The following is a 25,693-nucleotide window of genomic DNA, read 5'->3' on the forward strand; positions in this document are numbered from 1 at the left end:
CGGCGCATGGAGCGGTGCAAGTGCCCACAATGGTTGTTCTTCCAGAAGTAGGGGCACAGGAGGAAATTGACTTTGGAGCCGGGGTATCATGTCAGGAAGACGAAGCCACTCCTCCTGATGATTCATTTTCTCCCAGCTCCCCAGCAAGGAAAAGATCAAGGAGGGTGTGTAGAAGTTCCTCTTCAAGCCCCGCTCCATCAGATGATGATCTGGATCTAGATTGGCAACCATCTCCGACGTCTGAGAGGGAGGCACACCATGAGCTGCGAAAGGTATCACATGTTAAAAGGAAGGGCCCCGGAAAGCTCATACTTATGGATCCGAACGTCGGACTTGATGAAGTGGTGCATTCTGATGTTGTTGAACAGGATGACAGCAATGACCTAGTCATCACACATGTCAGTCCAGCCACACCGGCCATGCAGCAGACAGACATTTATACCCTATCCCGACGTCATGCTGAGCGTGACCCTGGCGACGTGCCACTGGTAGCACCACCAACGCAGTCAAGTAGTACCACAAGTTCAACAAAACCTACAGCTCCCATATTTTCTCCCCAGAGGGGGACTCCATCCAGCTCGACTCCCTCAAGTAAGGTTGCTGCAATAATTGCACAACCCAGTAGAAGTCTGCAAGGCTCATCCACCACTGCTTCATCTGGCATTGGCAGCAGTATCACCTCGTGCGGCAAAACCAGAAGTTTCCAGTCCCCAGTTTGGAACTTTTTTAGTGTCCATGAAAAGTATGATAACATAGCCGTTTGTTGCATTTGTAAGACTAGCGTTAGCCGTGGTAAGACTGGTACCAACTATGGAACCGGAGGCCAGATAGGTCATCTTGAAAGAAAGTACGCTGTCGAATGGTTTCCGCACCTAGCAAACGTCAAGGGAAAGCGATCCCAAAGGGCAAGTGGCCAAAATATACCCATAGTAGGTGTTTCATCTGAAGATGATGGGGAGGTAGAAGAAGCGTCAGACATGTGTCCGGTTGCACCCAGTACCCCTGGCAGCACCACACCCTCCGTAACACATAGCAGGCACATTGAGAGTCTGGGAGACACACCAATGCGGAAAATGTCAACACTGATCAGAAGTGGGTCGAAGAAGGCATCAGCATCATCCCGTAAATTTGTCCAGCGCACCATTTCAGCCATGTTCTCCTCAGATGCGCAATTTCAACGCAACCACCCAACTGTACGCCTGTATAACACTAAGCTGGCAAAAATGCTAGCGGTGGACCTTCTCCCTTTTTCGTTTGTCGAAGGTGTGGGTTTCCTTGAACTCGTGGCAACATTGGCCCCTAAATGGAAGGTTCCTAGCCGGTACTATTTTGCCAGGGTTGCTGTTCCAGCACTACACAAAGAGGTGCTTGAGTTGGTGGGGGCAGCTTTGCAGAAAAGTGCTGTTCACACTATACACCTGACAACAGACATGTGGACCAGTTGCCAAGCCCTTGATTACATGTGCATCACTGCACACTGGGTCTCTTTTTCAGGGGTTATAAAACAGATAAATGCAGGTGGTGACTTGGTCGAGATTTTTAAGGGTGCTCGTAAACATGCAACATTAGCCATGTTTGGCATGGAGAAAAGTCATACTACAGTCAACATTTTGGCTGACTTTAACAAAAAGGTCTTGCAATGGCTGCGCCCAAGAAATTGCAAGGTTGGTTATGTTTCTACAGATAATGGCAGGAATGTAGTTAAGGCCATGGAGGACGGTTTCTATTTCAGAGTGCCGTGTTTGGCGCACTGTATCAACCTTGTTGTGCAAAATTTTTTGAAAAAAGAACTTGCAGTTGACAAAACACTGACCATCTGCAGAAGAATATGCACACATTTCAACCATTCTTTTAAGGCCCGGAAGGAGCTGAGGCGCAAGCAAAATGAACGTAGAATGTCAGTGAAAGCACTTATCCAGGAGGTGGCAACACGTTGGAACTCAACCTTCTACATGCTTGAGCGTCTGCATGAGCTGTTTCCAGTAGTCAATGAGTATTTCTACAACCTGGGTGGTGATACGACAGAAATGATGCTAGCGGTGGAGCAATGGCAGCTAGTTAAAAGCCTGACAGACATGCTTCGTCCTTTTGAGGTCTTCACGCGTGACGTCAGCAGGGAGGACTGTTCTTTGAGCAAAGCTATCCCATTGTTGCTGAAGCTCGAGCACCAAGTCAAGGTGGTGTCTTCACAATTAAAGGACGTTGGAAAGAACGAAGCACATGAGTTGGCGCAGAGATTATTACAACGCCTAGTTAGCAATGAACGGCTTGTAAATATCAAGAAACAACAGCACTACATTTGTGCTACTATTCTGGATCCACGTTACAAAAAGCCATTGTTTGGCAAAGTAATAATTCCTTTTGAAACATCGGATGTTACAGAGTACAAAGGTTGGCTAGCTCAGTCAGCCATTCGTTTTGAAAGAGAGCGGAAGGAAACTGTAGGAGAAGACAGTACTACTAGTGAATCAGCAGGCCATCAGGCGTCCCAAAAAAGCACTTCTGCATCTGTGCCTGTGGCAGAAGTGAGTGTCTTTTCCTCTGAGCCGTTAACGACACCAGCAACCGTATCATCTGCACCAGGCCCAGGCGATATGTCTGAAGCGGGTTGGCTAACTCAGCTAGGGTTTCCTTGTCCTAGAAAGGACACAGAAGTGCAAAGTACAGGAATCCGGGAGGACATTCTTTCAATGGTGCAAGCCTATCTGGATGACTCAACAGAGGTCAATATTACTGAGGACCCATTGGCGTATTGGCATGGGAAAAGAAAAATATGGCGAGAGCTCACCAACCTGGCTATCAATTACTTGTCTTGCCCACTCGCAAGCGTGTCCTCAGAACGTGTTTTTAGTTCTGCTGGTGGCATTGTGACTTCCAAAAGGTCCCGCCTCTTGCCCGCAAATGTGGAGCGGCTCACCTTGATAAAGATGAACCAGCACTTCATACCACCAGATTACAGAGTACGAGAATCCACGCAGGAAGAAGAGGACACCGACCTACCTGAGGAAAGTTCTCCTCAGTTACCAGAAGTAACCCCGACTGATGATTTAGCAGAGTATGAGGACGAGTTCTGCTTCCCTGACAGCGAGTTCTGAAAATGAGCCAATCATTCATTAATTGTAATTAGTCCTCCTTATTCACTTTTATTCCTGTGTGTCTGTCTTTCTTTAGCAAGTGCTTCATCACATTCCCAACAAAACTGTAATCAACCAATAAAACAACAAGCCCATCAACAGAACTGTCTTGATTTTGATGCTGCAGCATTCCTCAGGTTCACAACAGTTAGTTGACAAGAACTCAGTCCTGGTCGTCTATCCTGAGTCCTCCTCCTCCAGACTCACCCTATCCATTACCCATAATGCTGATGCCTGGATTCTGCACAATGAAGAAACTTACGTTGACGAGTCCCCTAACGCCTTAGGACACTGTGAATTCCAGGTGGAGCCAGCCCTCAAACACAAATTACAGGTAAGATAAGCGTTTGGATGGGAGGTAGTATAATGGAGTGTTCGGAGAGGCGAGAGAGTGACAGTGGTACTAGCAGTAAAGTCCTAGGGCTCTTGAATTAACAAACTCTGTGACAGGCATTTACTTTGGAAAACATTTGGCCTATTGCACGTGAACGTTTAGGCGTTATTATTGCTCGCTTGCCTGTCTTAGGGGTGCTGTCTGTGGGGCTTCTAGGTTTTTGTGGTGTGTGAGCACCGCTGCCACATTTCTAATGTTGATTGCTTTTGTTTTGCAGAAAATCCACGCCGGGAAACTCCAGTTGTGGCCCTGCTGCAGAACGCTTTAGGACTCTGTGAATTTCAGGTGGAGCCAGCCCTCAAACACAAATTACAGGTAAGATAAGCGTTTGGATGGGAGGGAGGTAGTATAATGGAGTGTTCGGAGAGGCGAGAGAGTGACAGTGGTTCTGGTAGTAAAGTCCTAGGGCTCTTGAATTAACAAACTCTGTGACAGGCATTTACTTTGGAAAACATTTGGCCTATTGCACGTGAACGTTTAGGCGTTATTATTGCTCGCTTGCCTGTCTTAGGGGTGCTGTCTGTGGGGCTTCTAGGTTTTTGTGGTGTGTGAGCACCGCTGCCACATTTCTAATGTTGATTGCTTTTGTTTTGCAGAAAATCCACGCCGGGAAACTCCAGTTGTGGCCCTGCTGCAGAACGCTTTAAGACTCTGTGAATTCCAGGTGGAGCCAGCCCTCAAACACAAATTACAGGTAAGATAAGCGTTTGGATGGGAGGTAGTATAATGGAGTGTTCGGAGAGGCGAGAGAGTGACAGTGGTACTGGTAGTAAAGTCCTAGGGCTCTGGAATTAACAAACTCTGTGACAGGCATTTACTTTGGAAAACATTTGGCCTATTGCACGTGAACCAACACGATGACAGTGTTCAGTTAAATGAACTTACTGCAAAACCACCACCCACCAAGCTCAAAAGTAGTAAAAAAACAGGTATGCTCAGATAAAGTTTGAAAAAGTATATTTATATCCCTAACAAAATAATCTCCCGCAAGACCCTCCCTAACCCCAACAAATAAATAGTCCTTCAAAAGTCCCCAAAAAACCCAACTCCCAATTCCCACCCCCCAAAAGTCTCTAAAAAAGGGGCAAGGGACACTCTAGGGATGCAAGCTGTTAAGTTTGGCCTCCAGGGCATAATGCCTTAGGGCCAGGGCATCATACTTCTCCTGGAGGATGGCTTGATCTAGGCGGAGGCCCTCCACCACATTCTGATATTTGTTCCATTTCTGGACCTCCGCCTCTAGGTCGGACACTCTGCGGAGTGCACGGCGCAAGCGACCCTTAACAGTACTGCGAGGTGCAGCTTTTGCTGCTCGGCGGTGGTGTCTTCCAGCACGGCTCCGGTTCGCTGGAGCACTGCGCTTACCGGCAGAACGTGGGGTCACGGAGGAGGATGTAGATGTTAGATTTGATGCACTGGAGTGCGTGTCGTCCCCCTCCAGTTCCACCAGCCGCCGATATTCGGCAACAGTTGCTTCCAGCCTCCGTTGCCGGGCCAGTACAGCCAGCATACTCCTCGTCGGTTTTGAGGTTTTAGTATTGCCAACTATATGAAGAAAGAAAGACATAATATGTAACCAATGCTCTTTAAGAATATGATTAACACAAAATAATTCAGCAGGAAGTTGTGTCACAGTACAGCTAGCAACTAGCCAGCGCAGTACAAAACTATTCAGGCCAGTATCATGGGCGTCCGCAGGGAGGGACAAGGGGGGCGCTTGAATCACCATTTACCTTCCCACAACTCACTTGTATCCTTGGTTTGATGCTCTTTCATATGAAAGAGATCTGGCAGAAGCCCAGGCGATATGTCTGTTTCCCTCTCTCTCTCTCTCTCTGTCTCCCTCTTTATGTCTCCCTGTGTCTCCCTCTACCTCGCTGTCTCTCTCTCTCTGTCTCCCTCCCTCACCCTCCCTCTGGCTCCCTCCCTCTCTCTCTCTCCTTCTGTCTTCCTCTCTCTCTATCTCTGCCTCTATCTGTCTGTCGGTCCCAGCCTGCTGTAATTACCATATTGTAATTTGTCACTGGGCCACCACTGGATACACATCATATCCTATCTAAGAGTCAGATAGTACCATGATCCAGCTTACCTGTACTCGCCACCGCCACTGTCTCCTTCCTCACAGTCTGTACTTCTTGCTCTTGGTCCGACTCCTCTAGCGCCGCCTCCTCCCCAGATTGATCCTCGGACTCCGAGTCAATGATGACCACCACATCCGAGCTGGCCCCGCCACCAGATGTTCCACCTACAAAGTAGATTTAAGAATGTTAGATTACACCACTCCACTAGTATTTGGTCTATGAATGAAAAAATGTGAAAACAACAGAAAAATTAATTGACTGTCTACTCTAGTCTAAAGTAAAAATGTCCCTCCTTCCAGGGAAAGCTGTTGTCTTGCTTCATTTTTTTGTCACAATTGTTGAATGCTTGCTTAATTTTAACACACACTATTTTTCTCTGAACAGACAGAAACTGGACTTCTAAGGACAAGAGCAACATCAACTTCAAACCAGGTGAAAGCTCGGCTCGACCACAAGAAATGTGTTCCAATCCATTACTCATCAACTCAGCACCAAGCACTTTTCCATTTCCAACTAACTTTATTTTAATATATGTGTTTACTTAAACTTTTAATAAAGCTTTTAAACTTGAATAGACTCTGTGGTTTTTAGTCCTCCAGACTAGAGTGACTGAGCGAAAAGTTTTGCAATTTTTGCAAGGAGGAGTCCGTGCCTCTGACACTACCAGGTTTATTTATACAGTGTGCCAAACACGCCACTCTGAAATATTATTACTCTGGTCTTTGGTGTCCATAGTTCGGTTTGTGGAGAATTGTCCCTGCAACAGTAGGATTATTGATTTTGCTCCTATCTAAACACTATTTCGAAACAATTAAATTAGGAATGCTTGGACAACAATAGGTCCTCTATATTTAAATGAAAACTTACTGGGGCCAGCAAAGGAGCACTCGCCGCCCTGGCCTGCATCCTCCTCCTTTGGAGCCACTGCATCCGATTTTTCGGTCCGCTTGCCCCTGGGCGGACCTGACGTATAACATGAAAGAATTAACAGAAAACATTGATGATTGCTGCTTGCCGATGTCCTTGTCAACCAAATCAAACATTTAGAAAGAACAAGAACCTACTATTTCATCCAAAAAGAGGGCTACAAAGGAAGGACTACACCTGAGCCTCTACTCTAGGGGCAGATTTACAAGCCCCTTGCAGCTCTTTTGCTCCATTCTTGCGTCAATTTTGTGACGCAGCGCCACAACAAGAGAGGCGCCATGGTGTGGCGTATATTAACAACGTGACGCATATGGGAGATGCATCCCATTCTAAAGCCCTGCGCCATTAGGGAGCATTCCAGCGCAAGGGAGGGCGTTCCTGCGCAGGAACGCATGCTAAAAGTGGCTATGGGGAATATATAAAATTTCAATCAGTCATTTAGGACAATAATGCGTCACTGAAACCCTGCGCCTGCATGAAGCAGACTTACGGCTTGACGCAGCATTGCTGGAGCTGCGCCATCGTTGCAACGCAACTCCATCAATGAGCCGCCTTTACGGCACCGATGCGTAACGCTTCGGTGACGTTTTGGGACCATGGTGTGCCGCATTGTAAATACGGCGCACCATGGGTGGTGCTGGCGTGCCGCACACTTTGCAGGGATGCGCAGGTAATTGCTAATCTGACACTTAGGGGCATACTTACGAGTTCTGAGCTGGACACCTCCAGATGTGCACCAGAACAAATGCGTAACGCAAAACTAACCTTGCGTCACGGCAGATGCGCCGCTATTACAATGCGGCAAACCCTGGCGCAAGGGTAGGCAGATGCGTGACGCATCTCGTGACGAAAGAGGGGCGCATCTCTAGAGTCGCGTCGCGGGCGCGATGCAACTATAGCAGTGCTCAGGGCTGCCCAATACTCAACATACCGCATCAGTCCTTACGCCTGCTTCAAGCAAGCAGGCATAAAGAATTGACATAGCAGCGTCGCGGAAGTGCCTGCGTTAAATCTTGTAGATTTCACGCAGGCACTTTTGCGAGGCACACATCTGCCTGACCGCCACCCCCCCGCCCCCCCCCTTGCGTGGGAACGCACCCATTGTGGCGCAGGCCCAGGCCTTCACGTGGCGCATCTCCTTAGATGGATCACGTTGTACATGACTCGCAGGGATGCGCCACGTTTACGTCGCTGTGCGTCAGGTAAGGCAGTGTAAACGTGGAACAAGGGGCTTGTAAATCTGCCCCTTTGTGTCTAGCATTACGCAGTTCTGTAAAATACACTCATACATTACTCAGCCCAATTAAATGAACACAAAATAGAAAACAAATAAGCAGTGGCACTGGCACAGAGAAGGAGAACAGTGCACCTGAAATGCACAGAAGATTTTGAAATATTAATTTACCTCTCTTATCAATGTAATCACCAGCAGCATTATTGCTCTTTGTAAAAAAATTAAAGCAAACATTTGCAATATAACACAGTCACACAGAGCAGGAGAAAAAACAGAGTAGTGAGTGATGAAAAAATTGCTACTACTACTCACCAAGCCCGGGGACCTCCACTCCCAGCACGTCTAGCAGGTCACGCTCTCGGTCCAGGATATCGGTCCAGCGGTGGGTGACTTGATTGTAGGTGCGCTGGACCCCCGTGATCTTAAAAAGGGCCCGGCACACCTGCCCCCACCGCTTCCGTCGCTCCTGGCTGTTGGTGTAACCAGCAGCGATCCTGCCGCCTGCCGCGATGGTCCTGGGGAGACGGCGCTGCACATAAAAAACAAGTGCGCCCACCTCCTCAGGGCTGAAGATCTCCCGGGGCACCACCATTTCCGCCCTCAAGCGACCACACGGGAGCCGGGCACGGGCTGCGGTGCCCGTCTTGGGCAGCTTGACAGCTGTCTTGACCATGTTCTGGGCAGGTGTTAGCAGTAAAGAAGAGACAAAATGAAAAAGAATAAGAGTAGGGAAGAAGGAAATAAAAGTTTAAAAAAGTAGTTGAAAAGTAAACAAAAGTAGCCTAAAACACAAAAATATAGATCTAGAAAAATAGAGGGATAGAAAATAAGTTAAATAGATCAAAAAAATATTAAAACAAGCAAAGGATGGCAGAGATATACAGAGGATAGAAACACCATACCCAGACACATAGGAATGAATGAAAAACAAGATGGCGGCCCGATCACGTGCGCGTAAGTAAGTTCGCACGCGATTTCTCTCGCGAACTCGTGCGAACTTGCATTCGCAAGGCGCGCATTGCGCGAGATTACACATAGCGGGCGGAAACGGAAATACGTCACGCAAACAAAATGGCGGCGCCCATACTCAACCTTGGGGTAACTCGCACGAGTTCGCGGCTTCCACGGGCGAGTTCGCACTACGCCGCGCCTCGCGAATAGGGCGAAATTACCGAAAAACGAGTTTTGCAAAAGCAAAACCAACGAGCAGGTGCAAAAGTTCGAGCTCATCATTTGTAACCATTTACCTGTAGTGCTTCCTGAAGGGGCCCTCCAGAATCCGGTTGCCTACTTGCAACTATTGTGTGACCCTGCTCTGACAGTCACAGAATAGTTACAAGTATGCCATTGCATCCTGTTAAAAAAAATTTACATTGCATTTGCAACAAAAAGGAAAGGGAGCAGACAAGCAGGTGCCAGCCTTCATTAATGTCAGTTGGGGCAGGGCAGGTGTTGTTGTTTGCAAAACTTAAAGCACTTAGCAGGTGTGCACTCACTGGTCAATCAGAGGGTGTTGTGATGACACCGAGGGTGGCATGGGTGTGCCAGCCAGAGGGTGGCATGGGTGAACCAGAATGCCAGTGTTGACAGAGGATGGCAGTGCTTTGCTTTGCCCCAATAATGTACACTGGTGAACCAGAGGGTGCTGTGATGACACAGAGGGTGACATGGGTGAGCCAGAGGGTGGCATGGGTGACCAAAGAGAGTGCCAGTGGTGACAGAGGGTGGCAGTGATGAAGAAAGCCTTGCAAACAGGCTGGGCACGTAGAAACAACAAGTTCGCAAAACTGGCGACCCGACAAGTAAGTTCGCAATTTGCGAAATTGTACAAAACCCTCGCGAACTTGCAGAAACCCGTGCGAACACACACACCCCCAAAAAATACGCAAATCCGCGAGAATTCGCGGATTTCGCGGATTTTCGCAATCCGCAAATACGCAAATACGCAAATTCGCGGATTGCGAATCCGCAAATTCCGCCCATGCTTAATAAATAGCAATTGCAACAAATAACTTTGTCTGCTCCATTAAAGAAATCAACATTATTCAGTCATATGGGAAATTGTTCAGAATGACACTTCCTGACCTACTCAAACACACTCTAATGAGACCTTGACCTGCGGGGACTCACCTTGATTAGTACAGCTTACCTCTGCGCAAAAAGGTCCACCACACTAATCACACCTCAGTTCCACAAACAAAGACAAATGTCCCTATCCCACTTGTGCTGTTGATGACGTTTCACAACAACTTCAACAAAACTTTAGCAGGCAATTACAATACAGTGTCTTAGACATTTTTTAATATCATCCGGGATCTTAGGCCACGTCGGACCTGATTACAACTTCAACTTCTGCACATAAAAAGCCACATTCATATACCATTAAAAACATCGCCATCAAACATCACACATTTTCCATGAGCACCACAGGCTAAGCACAAGCCATTAGAATGCACAACCCTATTAATACTCACACCTTCATGAACTGATGAAACTCTGCTGATCCTCCAGCACAAAACATGGGCAGTATGGCTGGGATTGGGTTTGAACTACTCTAACAATTTATCGAACTCCTCTTATTCCAGGACTTAACTATACTTGCTTTGCTACCATCTGCCACTTATTCAAATTTCCCTGCAACTGACCTTTTTAGGTGGCTGTGGAATAAAGAGCAATTAACATCATATGCAAGTTTAATTTACAGTGTAGCCCATTTGGCCACAGAATGAGGACCCAAAAGTTGGTAGATGGGAATAAGTAAAGATTTATTACAAATTCAAAGCCACGCTAATGTACACTAATCCCAGGAATGCATTATAAAAATATAGAATACTGCCAGACCAAATTGTCTGACAAAGTTGTCACAAAATCATGGAGCATGCAAGAAATTCAGTAAAAGCAATGCAGAAAATTAGAAATAAGATTTGGTGGTCAGAATATGATTTGTGTCTAGGCATGAGTAAATCTAAATTATCTAACTAAACTTAAACTATGTTATATGACTGGGAAAACCCTAATTAGATCAAATAATGCAAGAGGATGTCAGCATTGTAGAGGTATTGTATAGCATAAACTGATACAACAGAGATATAGCAAAGAGGTCTGCAACCCGGAAAGTCTAAATAGAATCTGCCGAACCCTAAAATGAGACCACTAGCTAAAACTTCACAGAACATTTGAGAATCCCACATCACGTGTCTCATGGCTTTCCACCTTCTCATGGTAAAACTTGGCAACTACACGTGAAACTCCCCTCTTCTAGTCCACACATCAAAACATCCTTGGAATCCTCCCATCTCCGGATACAGCGCGGACAGTAATCCTCCCTTTGTTTATTAGCACCTCTTGTCCTCACCAAAAGTACTCCTCCCAAGCCTCACTATCTCTCATGCACACTGTGCCTTACATTAACTATGGTGACTAAAGACAGGGGTCCCTAGACAACGATTATACTTAGGGTGATCAACATAAGCTATATAGACAGTATGTTCTTTGTCCAACCAGACAGAACTTTTATTTAAACAATGCTTTTTAGTCAAGGAAATACTCGAGTGGACGCAACCTGCGACACACACACACACAAAACAAGAAACAAAATAGAGGGGGGGGGGTTTCAGGCAAGGAAAGAAGAGGTCTGTTTAACAGTCATCAGTAGACAGACTTGATTATGCGTTAGTACAATTGTGCATTACATTCACAATATAAAGTGCCGGTGTCGATGTTTCGATCCCTAAACTTAGATACATGGGATCATCTTCAGGACAGTAAAAATGAACATGCCTGTCTTAGAACAAAATTATTACGACCCAAGGGGGGCCAGGTAACTTCACTTCCAGAAATAGCTTGCAGGTACAAGCGTGAGTCTGGCAACGAACTGTGCTGGGCGTTGATGGTGATTTCGGGCTAGTGCCCAAGGGTTTCTGCAATCTGGAACTGTAAATTGCGGTTTACATTGTGGAATTCTAAAATGAGGGGCTGTTGCTGATACCGAGTGCGGTGGGACCGTGTGATACGGGCTGTGTGCAAGGATCCAATACAGTGATCATTAACTATGAGATCATAAGAATGCTTCTGCATAGAGGAGAAAAACTTTGCAACCTGACCAAACTTTCACATTGATGGTTAAACATTTAGATTTAAATGTTAAGTCCTTTGATCAAATTTGCATTGTTAACATTGAAAAACATATTTAAATGCATGGTTATGGATACATATACAGTTATAATGTAAATACAAATTACTATTAGCATGAATACGTGATTATACAAGAATTAGCAATATTGCTCAAACTACACAAATGCAGAAATATATGAGAATTGCATTCAGTGACACTGTATGGAAAACATTAGTGTACACACTCATATAAATGTTTAGATTATACAGTAAATGCATCTTCAGTATTTCAGTCAAGAGCATCACTTTACGTTAATGATATTAAATCACACAAATATGTGAGACCATGTGAATATGTATATGTCATGGCCAAAATGTAAAAGAGTGGAGCCAAACTTTCACTGCTCCAGACATGCAAAGAGGCTGGAAATCATTGAGCTGCAACAATCATCTTAGGCCCCATAGGGGCGCCTCGAAAAAATTCAAAAGACTGTCTCCTCTGTCTTTGGCACTATGAGTGACCTCCAGCCCAGGTTTCTCACTCGAGACACTCTGCTGCCATTATTACGAAACACAAGGGCATTCCCAAAAAGTTTTTTTTTTAACTTTCCGTCCAAGCATGCTTGCATTTCTGACCAACACTGGACACTTACTACCGCACTTCTATGTGGACAATTAGAACGAAAGCCCAATTGTGCTCGCTGGTGTTCGGAATCGCCAATGAATTATAAAATACATTATTTTTTTCTTTTTGTTAAAAGCGGCCAGGTCAGGTGTGTTCGACCGTGTAAAAATATTTTTTCGGAAAGCATCTTGGGGCATATTACCAACGATTAGCGATATTTATCGCTAACGATGCTTAGCAATGAATGTTTTAACGCTAAGCATCGCCGGAAATTATCGCAGAGATAACTTGCTATTAGCAAGGTTTATCTCAGAAGTGATAAAAATCCTTGCACTAAATGCACAATGAGAGATTATCACTGGAAAACCAACGATAAACTCTTGAAGTTTGGCGTTAGCTTGATGATAGGGGCTCACAAACTTAGCCATGATATCCACCTTCCATAGGATATCATGGCTAAGTCAGGAAAATACCAGGGGGCATATTACCAAGGGCTTGTATCGCCGCTTTCTTGCCGAATTGTGCCGAGAAAGCGGCGATACAGCTAGAGCCCTATTACCAAGGGCACTTTAAAGTCTGGCCGGAGCCCACTTTGCATGTCGGCGATAAACATCGCTAATGACATGCAAAGTGGGCGTTCCCACGTCCAACCACATGTAAAATGTGGTTGGAGGTGGGAACACCCTATTACCAAGGCAACTCATTTATCGCAGGTCTCCCAACGCCTGCTCCGACCAGGCGTTAGGCATTGTTAACATGGGGGTGTGGATCATAAAGCTGAATCCACCCCCCCATATTATCAAGGCCCACATTAGCGCATGAAAACAACGTTTGTTTTCATGCGCTAATGTGCCATATCGCCGACTATCGCCGGATTTCTGATCGCCTGCCTGATGCGCATTGATAATTGCGCGCTAATTAGGCGATGAAATCGGGCGATAGCCGGCGATACAGAGAACCCATACAAATTGAACCCATACAAATTGATAACTGCGAAGCAGGATGCTTCTCTCTGACACTGGGGCCCCATTACTCCGTGTCGGGGGATCCTTGTGTATAGACCCCCAGGCACACTGAAGAACTTTAGATCTAGTCTGGTGGAGGGTATTGCTCATCTGGCAACTAGAAAGAGCCGACTTCTGGTACTAGGAGACTTAAACATCCATCTTGAAGATGATCAAGATAAAGAAGCCACAAATCTAAAACTTGACCTACAGGCACTACAAATTGATCTAAAAAGTCATACCCCCACCCATAAACAGGGCCACCTACTAGAACCTATCTTCGGTAGCTGGGACGGAGTGAAAGTTGACATGCCCCTTCCAGTCAGACCACTATTTGGTCCCATTTAGAATTTATATCTTAACTATTGACTCCCACAGAGTGGAGAATAAAAGGTACCCCCGCCGCAAATGGAAACAATTCCAACAAGAAGCGTTTAACAAACTATTGCTAGAAGGAGGTCCTCCGGAGGGTGCCGATTGTGAAAGCGCATTGAAAAAACTAGAGGAGCGCATTCTCCGGGCCCTTGACAAGACAGCCCGATGCATTTTTCCAAGATAGGGAACAAAGATAGGAAATCAGCTCCCTGGTTTACACCCGACCTACAGGCGGCTAAATCGGCTGTAAAAAAAATGGAACGTATTTGGCGGACAGATTTCAGCCCTCTGACTAAATCTAATTACAAGGAGGTGCTGAAAAAATATCAAATGTTGGTACGTGGAGCTAAAGCCACCCATTATAAAAAACGTATTGGAGAGGCAGAAAACTCGTCGAAAGAGCTTTTCAAAAAAATCTTTAAAGAGATCTCGGTGGTATCTAACCTAACCACCCATGACAATGACTCTGTAGCTGAATCTAACAAAATAGCTGAGTACTTTGCAGGAAAAGTTAGAAAGATATATGATACTTTTTCTAATAAACCAGTAGATGGAACAAGCTTCGAAGTAATTAGAACAGTAGCCGCCACCGAAGGGGGATTGAAATCCTTCTCGGTTCCTCCCTCAGAGATGCTACGTAGCATCTGTCAGGGAATCAAATCGGGCTCCCCTCAAGACCCGGCCCCTCCTAGGGTAATGGGTGAAAGCCTCTTGGTACTGGAGCCATACATCAGGCATATACTCCAGACTTCCTTTCTTACGGAAAATCTTCAGGTAGACTGGAAAAAAGCAATAGTCCTTCCCATAAAGAAAAAACCCAATATTAGTCAGGACATACTGGAGAATCTTAGACCTATTTCTCTACTCCCGTACTTAGCCAAAGTAGCGGAGAAAGTGGCGAACTGTCAGCCAATGACATATCTAGAGGAATCTAATATCCTGCACCCCTCCCAATCGGCCTTCCGGGCGGGCTTCTCCACAGAGACTGCCCTCCTAAGAGCAACCGAGACAGGGGGCGGATGCCGGGAACACCATGGCTCTGGTGATGCTCGACCTCAGTGCGGCTTTCGACACTGTAGCCCATTCCATCTTGCTACAGTGTCTAGGCAAAGCGGGTATCACCAATTCCGCACTGGGGTGGCTGAAGTCCTTCCTCCCAGGCAGGAGCTTTCAAGTACAACGAGGCTCCTGCAGATCAGCAGAGATAGCCTTAGAACAGGGGGTACCTCAGGGCTCGGCCCTGAGTCCAACTCTTTTCAATTTATACATGACCCCCTTGGCCGAAGTGGTGCGAGCGTACGGGGTAGAGTTGGTCTCCTACGCTGATGACACCCAACTGCTGATCTCTTTGTCGCAAGCACCCTCGATGGCGGCATCCAACTTTAAGGCTTGTATGCAAGCACTAGCAGAATGGATGAACGCACACTGCTTGAAACTCAATGGATCAAAAACAGAGGTAATGGTTGTAGGCGGGAACAATATGTGCTGGTCCCCAGATTGGTGGCCAACATGCCTGGGTCCTATGCCGGTTCCCTGTAAAGAGGCCAAAAATCTGGGAATATGGGTCGATCCCACCTTGTCCTACGAAGGCCACATTCGTCGCCTCGTAGGCAAGTGTTTTGGAGTCCTGAAAACTCTAAATCGCACCCTTGATCTTTTACCGCTGGAGGCCAGACGCACTATGACTCAGGCACTGGTGACATCCCGTGTGGACTATGGGAATGTCTTGTTCTTGGGTGCCACTGAACACAGTCTACAGCGCCTACAAGTTCTCTAAAACACAGCAGCCCGGATGGTTCTCCGACTCCCCAGGAGAGCAGCATCCAAACCAGCTTTGGCGACCCTACACTGGCTCCCGGTGAAAAAAAGAGTGTTGTTTTAAAGCTCTCTTAATGTGTCACAAGATAATCCAACACAAAGCTCCTCCCTACTTGCAGAATCTAGTACATATGTATGAGCCGGCGAGAGCTCTACGTTTGGAGGGGATGGGTCTGCTAACGATCCCCCGGATAAAAAGAGCGAAACTCGGTGGTCGCTCTTTCAGAGCAGTAGTGGCTAAAAACTGGAATGCCCTCCCCACGCCCCTAAGACTTGAAGAATCGGAAACTAAATTCAGAACTATGTTAAAAACTCACTTATTTAAACTATAAGCAGCGGCACTAACGAAGGGAGAGTGGTTGTCTGCTCTCTGAATACTTGTTCTCCACAGCGCGGGGACACGCCGAGAAGGCGTCACCAGGCGCTTTATAAACTACCTTATTATTATGTGAGTTGTGCGTTTTGCAACGCACATCTCGGTAATATGCCCCCAGGTGTAAAAAAAGCAGTGCTAACCGCGGTTAGCGCTGCTTTTTTATCACTAACAGGGTTAGCGAAATCCTTGATAATAGGAGAAATGTCGCTTAACAACATTTCTCCTATTATTTTTCTCTGGAACGCCCCCTTTGCATCTCATTAGAGATGCAAGGGGAAGCGTAGAGAAAAAGGTTGCTAACATGCAAATTTGCGTGTTAGCACCCTGTTGCTGATAGGGAGATAATTTTATCTCCACTCTCTTGGCTCTTAAAGCCAAAAAAGCGGAGATAAATCCCTTGATAATATGCCCCCTTGTCCGTCGACAGGTGAAACTCCCTGAAATCTCCCAAATCCATGAATGTGCAAAATGCTAATCCCCACATTTAAAATAAGGCTTAATCACTGGTTGAGGTGCTCTGACATACTGTGGGTAACCATTTGGAGTAGAGGAAGCAATGGTGAAAAGGCTGCTAGATATTGGTGTGTGTAGATGCATTTAGCCTTCCCCTCCACCTTCAGTACAAATGGCCTCCACTGGACATAGGCTGGGCTTAATGGAAGACCACTTCTCCGGGTTTTGCCTGAAATATATTCCAGCACTGAGCATTCCGCACTTTTGAAGAGGATTGCGTAGGGTGAATGGCCATGTGTGACGCTAATCTCAAATCGTCAGAGGCACATTTACTAACATTTTACACACCGCAACACAGCAAGGGAAGTTACTGTTCTGACAGAGAGAGTGCAGGACTGTGCCACAAAGATGTGGCACAATTCTGCTCTGTCCTAGCTCTGGTACACTTGTGGCTGCATATCACCAAAGCAGGCATCCTTGCGCCATGGTGCAAGTGTGCCTGCATTGTGGGTAGAATTGTTTTTGTGTGCAAAATCAATTCTAAGGGCTTTATTCCTCTTTGTACGCGTGCTGCAGAATGTGGCACGGATGGAAAGAGGGAGTAACAGTGAGAAATAAAAAAATGTATTCCTCCTCGTTACTCCAAGGTAAGGTAGACCCACCATTTGGCACTAACCCAGGTTTATGACATCAGTAAATCTGGAATGGAATCAAAATACAGTGGTGAATGCATGGGAATGCCTGGATGATGTTGATGCCCGGGAGTCAGGCAATGATCTGCAGCAGTGATGCACCCAGTGGTCATCCTAAGTTTGTGCCATGAAGAGCTCCGCCTTCCATTCCTTCATGACCTTGGTGTGAAGGAAGTTGCACTTCTTACACTACCCAGAGGTAGATATCTGTTGCTGTCCGGTTGCTGTCCGGTGTCAAGCCATGACTAGCTTATCTCCTGTTTTTCAAAGTCAGGCACAGCTAGCTCATCCAATCCTTTTTTCAATTTTTATTCTACTGCTTGTATACGTGTTTTTATAATGTGGTAGAAAAAATACATGTTATACATTTGCAAAAATAAGCATGACTGGATCAGCTAATAATGCCTGCCATAGGAAAACTTGAGCTCTGTTGAATGCACTCCCACGCTATTCAGAGTAAATGTACTTAATGGTACAAACATTTGAGTTCTGTCATTTCTGTACCTGTTTAATGCAGGTGCTGCTGGAGTAAATGTCATGAGGAACTGGTATGATCATGATGTATAATACGTCTGACTTAAATATGATTATTAAATGCAACTAAGAGTGAATCAAAATGAACGTTTACATTTCATTTGAAGTGGTAGAACCTACTGACTTTGGTAGTCCATGTGCTACAGTTGGTTGCATACTGAGGGGCATATTAACAAGGGTTTTATCTCCGCTTTTTTGGCTTTAAAAGTTAAAGAAGCGGAGACAAAAATATCGCCCTATCAACAACAAGGTGCTAACATGCAAAATCGCATGTTAGCATCCTTTTTCATTACGCTTCCCTTTACTTCTCTAATGAGATACAAAGTGGGCGTTCCAGTGCAAAATATTAGGAGAAATGTCACTAAGCGAAATTTCTCCTATTATCAAGCTTCACGCTAACCGTGTTAGAGACAAAAAACGCTGCTTTTTTACGTCTGCTAATTTTCAGACTTAGCCATGTAATCCAATGGGAGGTGGATTACATGGCTAAGTCTACCATGGGCTATCAACAAAGATATCCCTTTCCTTGTAGTTTTATTGCTGCATTACCAGCCATAACCTCCCAAAATGCCGCGATCGCTGAATTTTTTTATCGCTTATCCGGTTAACGTTGTTAATAACGCAATAACAAGCCGGTATTATCCAGCGATAGCGGGCGTTAAAAAAATTAACGCCAAGCACCCTTAGCGTTAATTTTCCCTTTTCCTTGTTAATATGCCCCTGAGTTTTTATATGCTTTTGGCGCACGTGGCCTTGGCTGCTATGCAGAGCGAATTTTTATTGCTGCACACAAAATTAGAGGGAACATTGAAGACAAGCCCTTACAGCGGAACCAGAAACAAGAAGCCGCTATGTGCATGCAACAAAGGCCATTTACAGTCCTGTGATATCACATACAATATTCGACTGCTACTAGTTCCCACAGGCACTGTGACCAGTGTAACATCTTTTATTAACAGAAGTGAAGAAGGAGGATTGAGGCTGTCTAAGATGGACTATTAGGTAAAATCAGCTGTAACATGAGGTTACGCTGTCCGCTGGCCTAAAAGCAGCCTGCAGTGGGCAGGTCAATGCAATATGTGTTCTCATAGCTGAGCAAAGGGTGCTTCTAGTATGAGGCATGACACCCCTTCACTAATGGTGTGAGAAGATTTGAGTCTGTACATTGTACTGTCATCACAGCATGTTATTACTGAATAATGAGTATGTGACGCGTGGAACACAGGCACCCGCAAATTGGTTTGCTATTTCAGCGTTATTACAGTGATGAGCATGTCAAGTGTACAACACGCACACCTTCAAATTGCACTGTTAATGGAGCATACTGTCACAGAATGATGAGCAGCAGAAGTGTAGAATATGTGTGGCTAGGATTCATATTGTGAAATCTGCATACTGGTACACACTAATGAAAAGTAATAAGACTGCAAGGTTGTCAAATTTTCAAGGTAAAGGGTTCACCTCTGTGCCACTTTCTAACGGCTGCTTCAAGGCAATCGCTGGGCATTCCCAAGCGATTTAAGGACCACCTATTTTCTTATGCGTTGGAGTCCTAACTGGATTGTGGTAGGATAGCCCTATCCTCGTCCAATAAACTGTCTAAGGCCACATATTGCTCTATGTGGCGCTACATAAACGGCAATATGTCACCTCACATAGAATGAGAAAACCTGGAATATGTAGTTAATGCTAGAAGCAGTCTGAGTACTCGAAAATAGGTGAATCCTTGCAGAAATTTTATTACATCTTCAGGGGAAAAATATAAGCGAAATAGGTCTGGTCTATAGTGCAATCTAGCAGTGCCTGAAGGGTTGGTCTGACAGCTCAGTACGTGGGCCAGTTTTTGTCTGTGAGTGGGTCTATTTTATGGTCAGTGGGCAAGTTTTTACTGTTGATTTCCTTGATATTACCAGAAACATTGCCTTTAGCAAACACAAATGCATGCAGTCCCCCAAATGCATGCAGTCCCCTATACAGCAGGTCTTTACAAGTTCAAAACTGCCCCGATTTGATAATGGGGCCATTTTTTTAGATATCTGATTCACTAATGGGAGCCACTTTTATTTTGGTGCCAGACCTGTTTTCTGCTCTAATCAGAGCCTGAATTGGATCAGTTACAAGTAAGTAATCTGCGAAACGATGGTCACATTGTCGGGCCAAAAATACTCAACCATAAAATGCACTCCCTGTACTTATTTATTTTCAACTTTCCTGACTGCTCAGCATCTAAGATAATGACAATGTTCTCGGTATAATTGTTTCCCAGTAAAGCACATTCATTCTCAGCCCCTTCTTTAACACCTTGATGTTAAAATCTTTGTCATCCGTACGCAACTCAACAGTCTTTCTCTCGGTCTATTCACAAACAATTAACCAAAACGTGGACAGAGATTTACAAGTCTATCTTTGTGTACTTTGACAGGTTTTTTTCCTGTTCTCGAGCAATCCTAGAAGAGCATGTCCGAAGCTTCACCAGGTGTATGTCTTCAATGTGGCATGATAAATCCCTTGTAGTGATGGCCGCTAAGTTGCCTTGCTGATTGAGTGTTGGAGGGATCTGCCTCTTTTTCTTAATTTTATGTCCAGGCAGGAGGCTAGCATTATGCATTATAACTTTTATTTGCCACCTTTGAGCAGCAACCATTAAAAGCTTTCCATAGAACTAAAAAAACATCACAATAACCAAAAGAATATTCAGTCCCATAAATAGAATGCGACCTCCAACTTTCTCCTCTTTTGTTTGCTGCTTCTCAACAGATAAGCATATGCTGGGTTTCTTTTTATTTAATTCCAGGACATTTGAGTTATGTATGTTTGAAAGGTTAACTCCTTTTAATACCCAATTTATGGATGTATGTTTGAGTTAAGGATTGGTATGCTTGTTGTAAGTTTATATTTCTATAATTATTTAACTAGTTGTTTGGTTTAGTTCCTTTTTCAACGATATATTGGTATGCATAGTGTTTCTTTTTCAGGTAACAAAGTTTTATTCAGGGTTAAGTGGTTGTATATAACTTACTTAGGTTGTTTCAATTAAGTGCTCAATTGTCTTTTGAAGAGGGAGCATTAGCGCGATCACTTTGGGCACACACGATTGGTGATGGAACCGTTATTATTCGTATATTGCCATCACGCGCCTTGACTGGAGACTTGCGCTAAGGAATTACTGCGTGTGTGTCGGATAACACTCTTTGAGATGATGGCCGAATGAGGAACGTGAACCAGGTGACATAATGTTGGTCGACTTGCTTTCACATTGTCTGATGTTTAGGTGAATGTTTAGAGCCAAGTAGAGCTTGCTTTGGAGCAATTGGTTTTGTTTCTATGACCGGTTGCTCTGCGAGGCCGTTTCCAGTGCAACAAAGCTTCATTGGTAACTTTATGTCGGGGAACACAGTTCAAATGAGAGGTGATCATTTTTTAACCTGCTTTGGTGTTTCAACTATATTTATTGTAGTTTTGGGCGATTTAAAGGATAAAATTGCTGAAATGGATAAAAAAAGGATGATCAGGAGAATTTAATAAGAAATATTATTTCAAAGAGTTAAAGGTGGTGATTCAGGAGTCTGTAAAGCAGGCTTTGGGAAAGAGAAGAAACATTGGTGGGGAAGAGTATTTCTCAGTATCAGAGGAAGAGGACCATCAGAGAGGTCCAGGAGAAAAATGTCTTTAAAAAAAGAAATCATTTAGATTTCAAGGCAGGACAGAGTGGAGCCCCAAGTGGCTCGCAAAGAGAGGATTTAGTCAGTAAAACTAATATGGATATAGATGAACATATCTTAGATTTAGAGTACAAGTATGGATTGGATGATGAGAATAAATCATGTGGTGGAGGAAAGAGTAAGGATACAGTGTTTGATCCTTTTGGAGAACAATTATTTAGTCCAAAGGAAATTAGACCCCCACAGGGAAAGGATTGGTGGTCCTTGGACCACGTTTCTGATTACATCAAGGCAAGAATAAGGTAACGTTTGGAGAAGGATGAGAGAAATATGTTGAGGGCCAAATGCCCAAAGTCTATAATTGATGATAAATTGTCTATGACACCTAATTTAGATCCAGAACTTATAACTTACCTTTTTAAGATGTGTAAGGATCCAAGAAAATGATTAGAAAGATCCTTGAAACAATGTCAGGATAAGGTTCTTGAAGTTTTGGGCCCTTTGTCAAAAATATTTAATGCTGTAGAGAAAGTGTATATTAAGAGTCTGGATTGGGATTTTACTCTGTTATGCGGGTGGTGACAGAGTGCCATTTGTTTTTTAGGTCACGCTAACGCAGGACTTTTAGCAGAGAGAAGGAAAACTGCTTATGTGCAGAAATCCAAGGTTAGGTGACCTTGCTAATAGGGAAACTAATGAGGATGCCCGTGGTTTACTGTTTGATGAAGGTATGGTGAAGTCTTTGGCTAATTACGTACGCACCTTCTCGAGTCTGGATAAGGCGCAATCATCTATGTGTAGGGTGTGTTCAAATAGTAGTTTACATGGGTGGCTGGTAAGAGACGGTACTGTACCAGCCTTGCAAGCTTCAGAGCCCAGTATCAGAACCAAGGCAATGGATATTATAGAGCAGGACAAGGAGGTTCTCAATTCTCCTCCAAAGAGGGAGCGGTCAAGGTTGCTCAATAGGAGGGAGGGGTCAAAATACCCGACAAGGACAGAACCAGGGTGAGTATGAAGATTATTTCTGTTTCTATGCCAAAAAGTCGAGGAGGAAGATTAAGGTATTTTAAAGATAATTGAAGAACATTAACACAAGATGTTTGGGTTTCAAGAACCATAAAGGGTTATCTGATAGACTTCGATACAAAGCTGGTGCAGGTAAAGGAACCGCACAAATTGGTGTTTCAAGAACATTTGGTGCAAATAGTGCAAGAGGAGGTTTTGCAGATGTTGGAAATTAATGTGATTGTGAAGGTGGAGGTAGAGGAAAAGGAAAAGGGTTTGTAAGCACTCCGTTCTTGGTGTAAGAATAGGACATGGTTTGGAGGCAGTAATAAATTTAAGAAGTTTGAATCAAAATGTCACATATCAACATTTCAAGATGGAAGGCATTCATATTAAGGGATATATTCCAAGATAGAGATTGGATGGTGAAAATGGATCTCAAAGATGTGTATTTCCTTATTCCAGTGGCAGAGCAGAGTCAGAAATTTCCGCAGTTCCGATTAAAAGGTCAATTGTTTCAGTTTCAGAGCTTACGGTTCGGGCTTTCTTCAGACCCATGATGTTTTACTAAGGTAATGAGACTGGTGGTTGGTTTTCCCAGGGAGAGAGGAGTGGGAATGATCATTTATCTCAAAGACATTATGAATGAGTCAGGATTTTGGGGACTTAAAGGAGCATTTGGAAATGGTGAGAAGTCTCTTAGAAGGCTTGGAATTTGTAGTGAATCCAGAGAAATTTGTTTTGATTCCATTACAGAGGTTGGAACTTTTAGGATTTGTGGTAGACACAGTATTATGTAAATTATGTCTTCTGGAGAAAAAGGTGAAAAAGATAAAACAGGAAGTACAATCAGTAATAAACAAGGATTTCAGACAGTCTATCCAGAGCCATTACATTACAGTGCCTTACAACATTTAAAAATGTCAGGCCTAGAGAAGGGTTTGTGGTATGCAGACGTCAGTATCTATGGAGGCAAAAAAAAGTTGATTTGGTGGAAAGGGAACCTGGAAGCTTGGAATGTTCAAGCAATTTTGGGGATTACGCTAGATTTTGTGTTGGAGACAGATGCAAGCAGCTCAGGTTGGGGTGCTAGTGGCCTACGACAAGAAAAAGGTAGAGTATTTGCAGGGGTTACAGAATGTGTTAGCAGATTAAAATGTTCGATGCATGACAGATGACAGCGATTGGAAGTTGAAGGAGGATATCTTTCAGGGAATATTAGAGGAGTTAGGTCCTTTGGAAGTGGACCTCTTTGCATCAAGGCTAACCTTCCAGTTACCAAATTATGTGAGCTTGAGGCCGGATCCAGAGGCAGTGGCAGTGACACGTTTTTGCAGAATTGGAAATGGATGAGGAGGTATGTATATCCCCCATTCTCTATGATACTGTTGATCTTAGTTCAGGTGAGGAGGCAGAAGTGTCAGGTAGTTTTGATTACCCCGTTTTGGAAGACTCAACCATGGTTTTCATCGGTGATGAATTGGCAGTGGAAGAACCTTTTTTAGTGATAGCTTACAAAGGTCTTTTGACAAATGTGGAAAGGGGAGAGCAATCGTTGGTGGAGTCGGTCCCCTCAACCTTCTAGTGGGGAAGATGTCAGGTGTTCAGGAGGATTCTCTAAGCTTTTAGGTGCAGCTGCAGAGTTACTCAGTGAGTCTTGGTCCCCACGTACAAGGTAATGGTATAGAGGGGCATGGAAGGTGTGGCTTGGTTGGTGCTTGGAAAGGAGTTTGGATCCCTTGGAGACAGATGATGTTCAGGTGGCGAAATTTTGGGCAGAGTTGTTTGAAAGGGGGATGTCTTACAGGACAGTGAACTGTTACAGGTCAGCAATGTCTGCTTGGCATTCTCTCAGACAAGGTATTTTGATTGGTAAAAGCCCATTGGCATGTAGGGTGATTAAGGGTATTCGATTGAGGAGCCCTACAAATCCTAAGTATCTCACTTATGGAATGTTGATTGAGTTCTAAAGTTGTTTACGGGGTGGACAAGCAATAGATATTTGGAAGTGAGATAGCTATCTTTGAAGTTAGCTACTTTATTATGCATTATAGTTTTCTGAAGGGTATTAGACCTGAAGGTGCTGGAGATATCACATACATTTTATCAGCCAAATGATGTGATATTTTAGGTATGCAGGAGGACTAAGACCATGTCTGTGCCAATTTTTATCCTATATTTGATGAGTGTTCTAGGTTGTTTGTGGTGCGCTGTCTTAAAGAGTATGATAGCAGGAAGTTGGAGAAAAGAGCTGCAGGAGTTGAGCAAGTGCTGATTTCGCATTTGAAACCTTATAAAGCGGTGTCTAGTGCAACAATTGCAAGATAGGTGAAGGCTACTATAAAGGAGACAGGTGTGGATGTGTCCAAGTTTACAACACACTCAGTGAGAGGAACTATGGCAAGTAGCGTGAGTATGTTAGGTGGTAGATTGATGGATATTATGAAAGCAGCTGATTGGTCTTCTGCTCAAATGTACAGAAGGTTTTATTGCAAGTCAATAGATCATGTTTCAAAATGTTTTTTGAAATGCTTTTATTAATGACTAGCGGCCCGATGTAGGTAATTCATATTTACCACTTCTTAAATACCGAATTTTACCGATTCGGTATTTAAGAAGTGGTAAATATGAAAGGGGGAGATGTAGGTATTTCCAGATGTGTAAATACCGAATCTTTAAGATTCGGTATTTACCGAATCTGGAAATACCGAATCGGTATTTCCTATTGATTCCTATGGGCTGTGAAGCCCATAGGAATCAATGGGCAATACCGATTCTGTAATTACAGAATCGGTAATTACCGATTTTAGCAAGGGTGCAGGGGGTGTCACTTTGACACCCTCTAGCACCCCCAAAACAGGTTCGGGTGCCATGTGGCAGGCATACCTGCCCTAAGGGCAGGTCTGCCTGTCATATGGCACAGGTGTGCATGCACACATGTGCATGCACACCGGAATCGGTATTTTACCATCAAATTGAATTTGATGGTAAAATACCGATTCTGTAATGCTTGTGGGACTCAGAAGAGTCCCACCTACATATCAATTTTACCGAATCGGTAAAAATACCGATTCGGTATTTTACAGAATCGGTAAATTTACCGATCGGTAAATTTACCGATTCTGTAAAATACAGGGCCCTACATACCATTTCTGACATACCGGTCGGTAACGGCCGAAAATACCGATTTTCGGCCGTTACCGACCGACCTACATCTAGTCTTAAGTGGCTAGCATTATCCCAGCCCTTAAGGTGTGGTGATT

Source organism: Lissotriton helveticus, chromosome 9 (genome assembly GCF_964261635.1).
Source record: "Lissotriton helveticus chromosome 9, aLisHel1.1, whole genome shotgun sequence".
Taxonomy (NCBI): domain Eukaryota; kingdom Metazoa; phylum Chordata; class Amphibia; order Caudata; family Salamandridae; genus Lissotriton; species Lissotriton helveticus.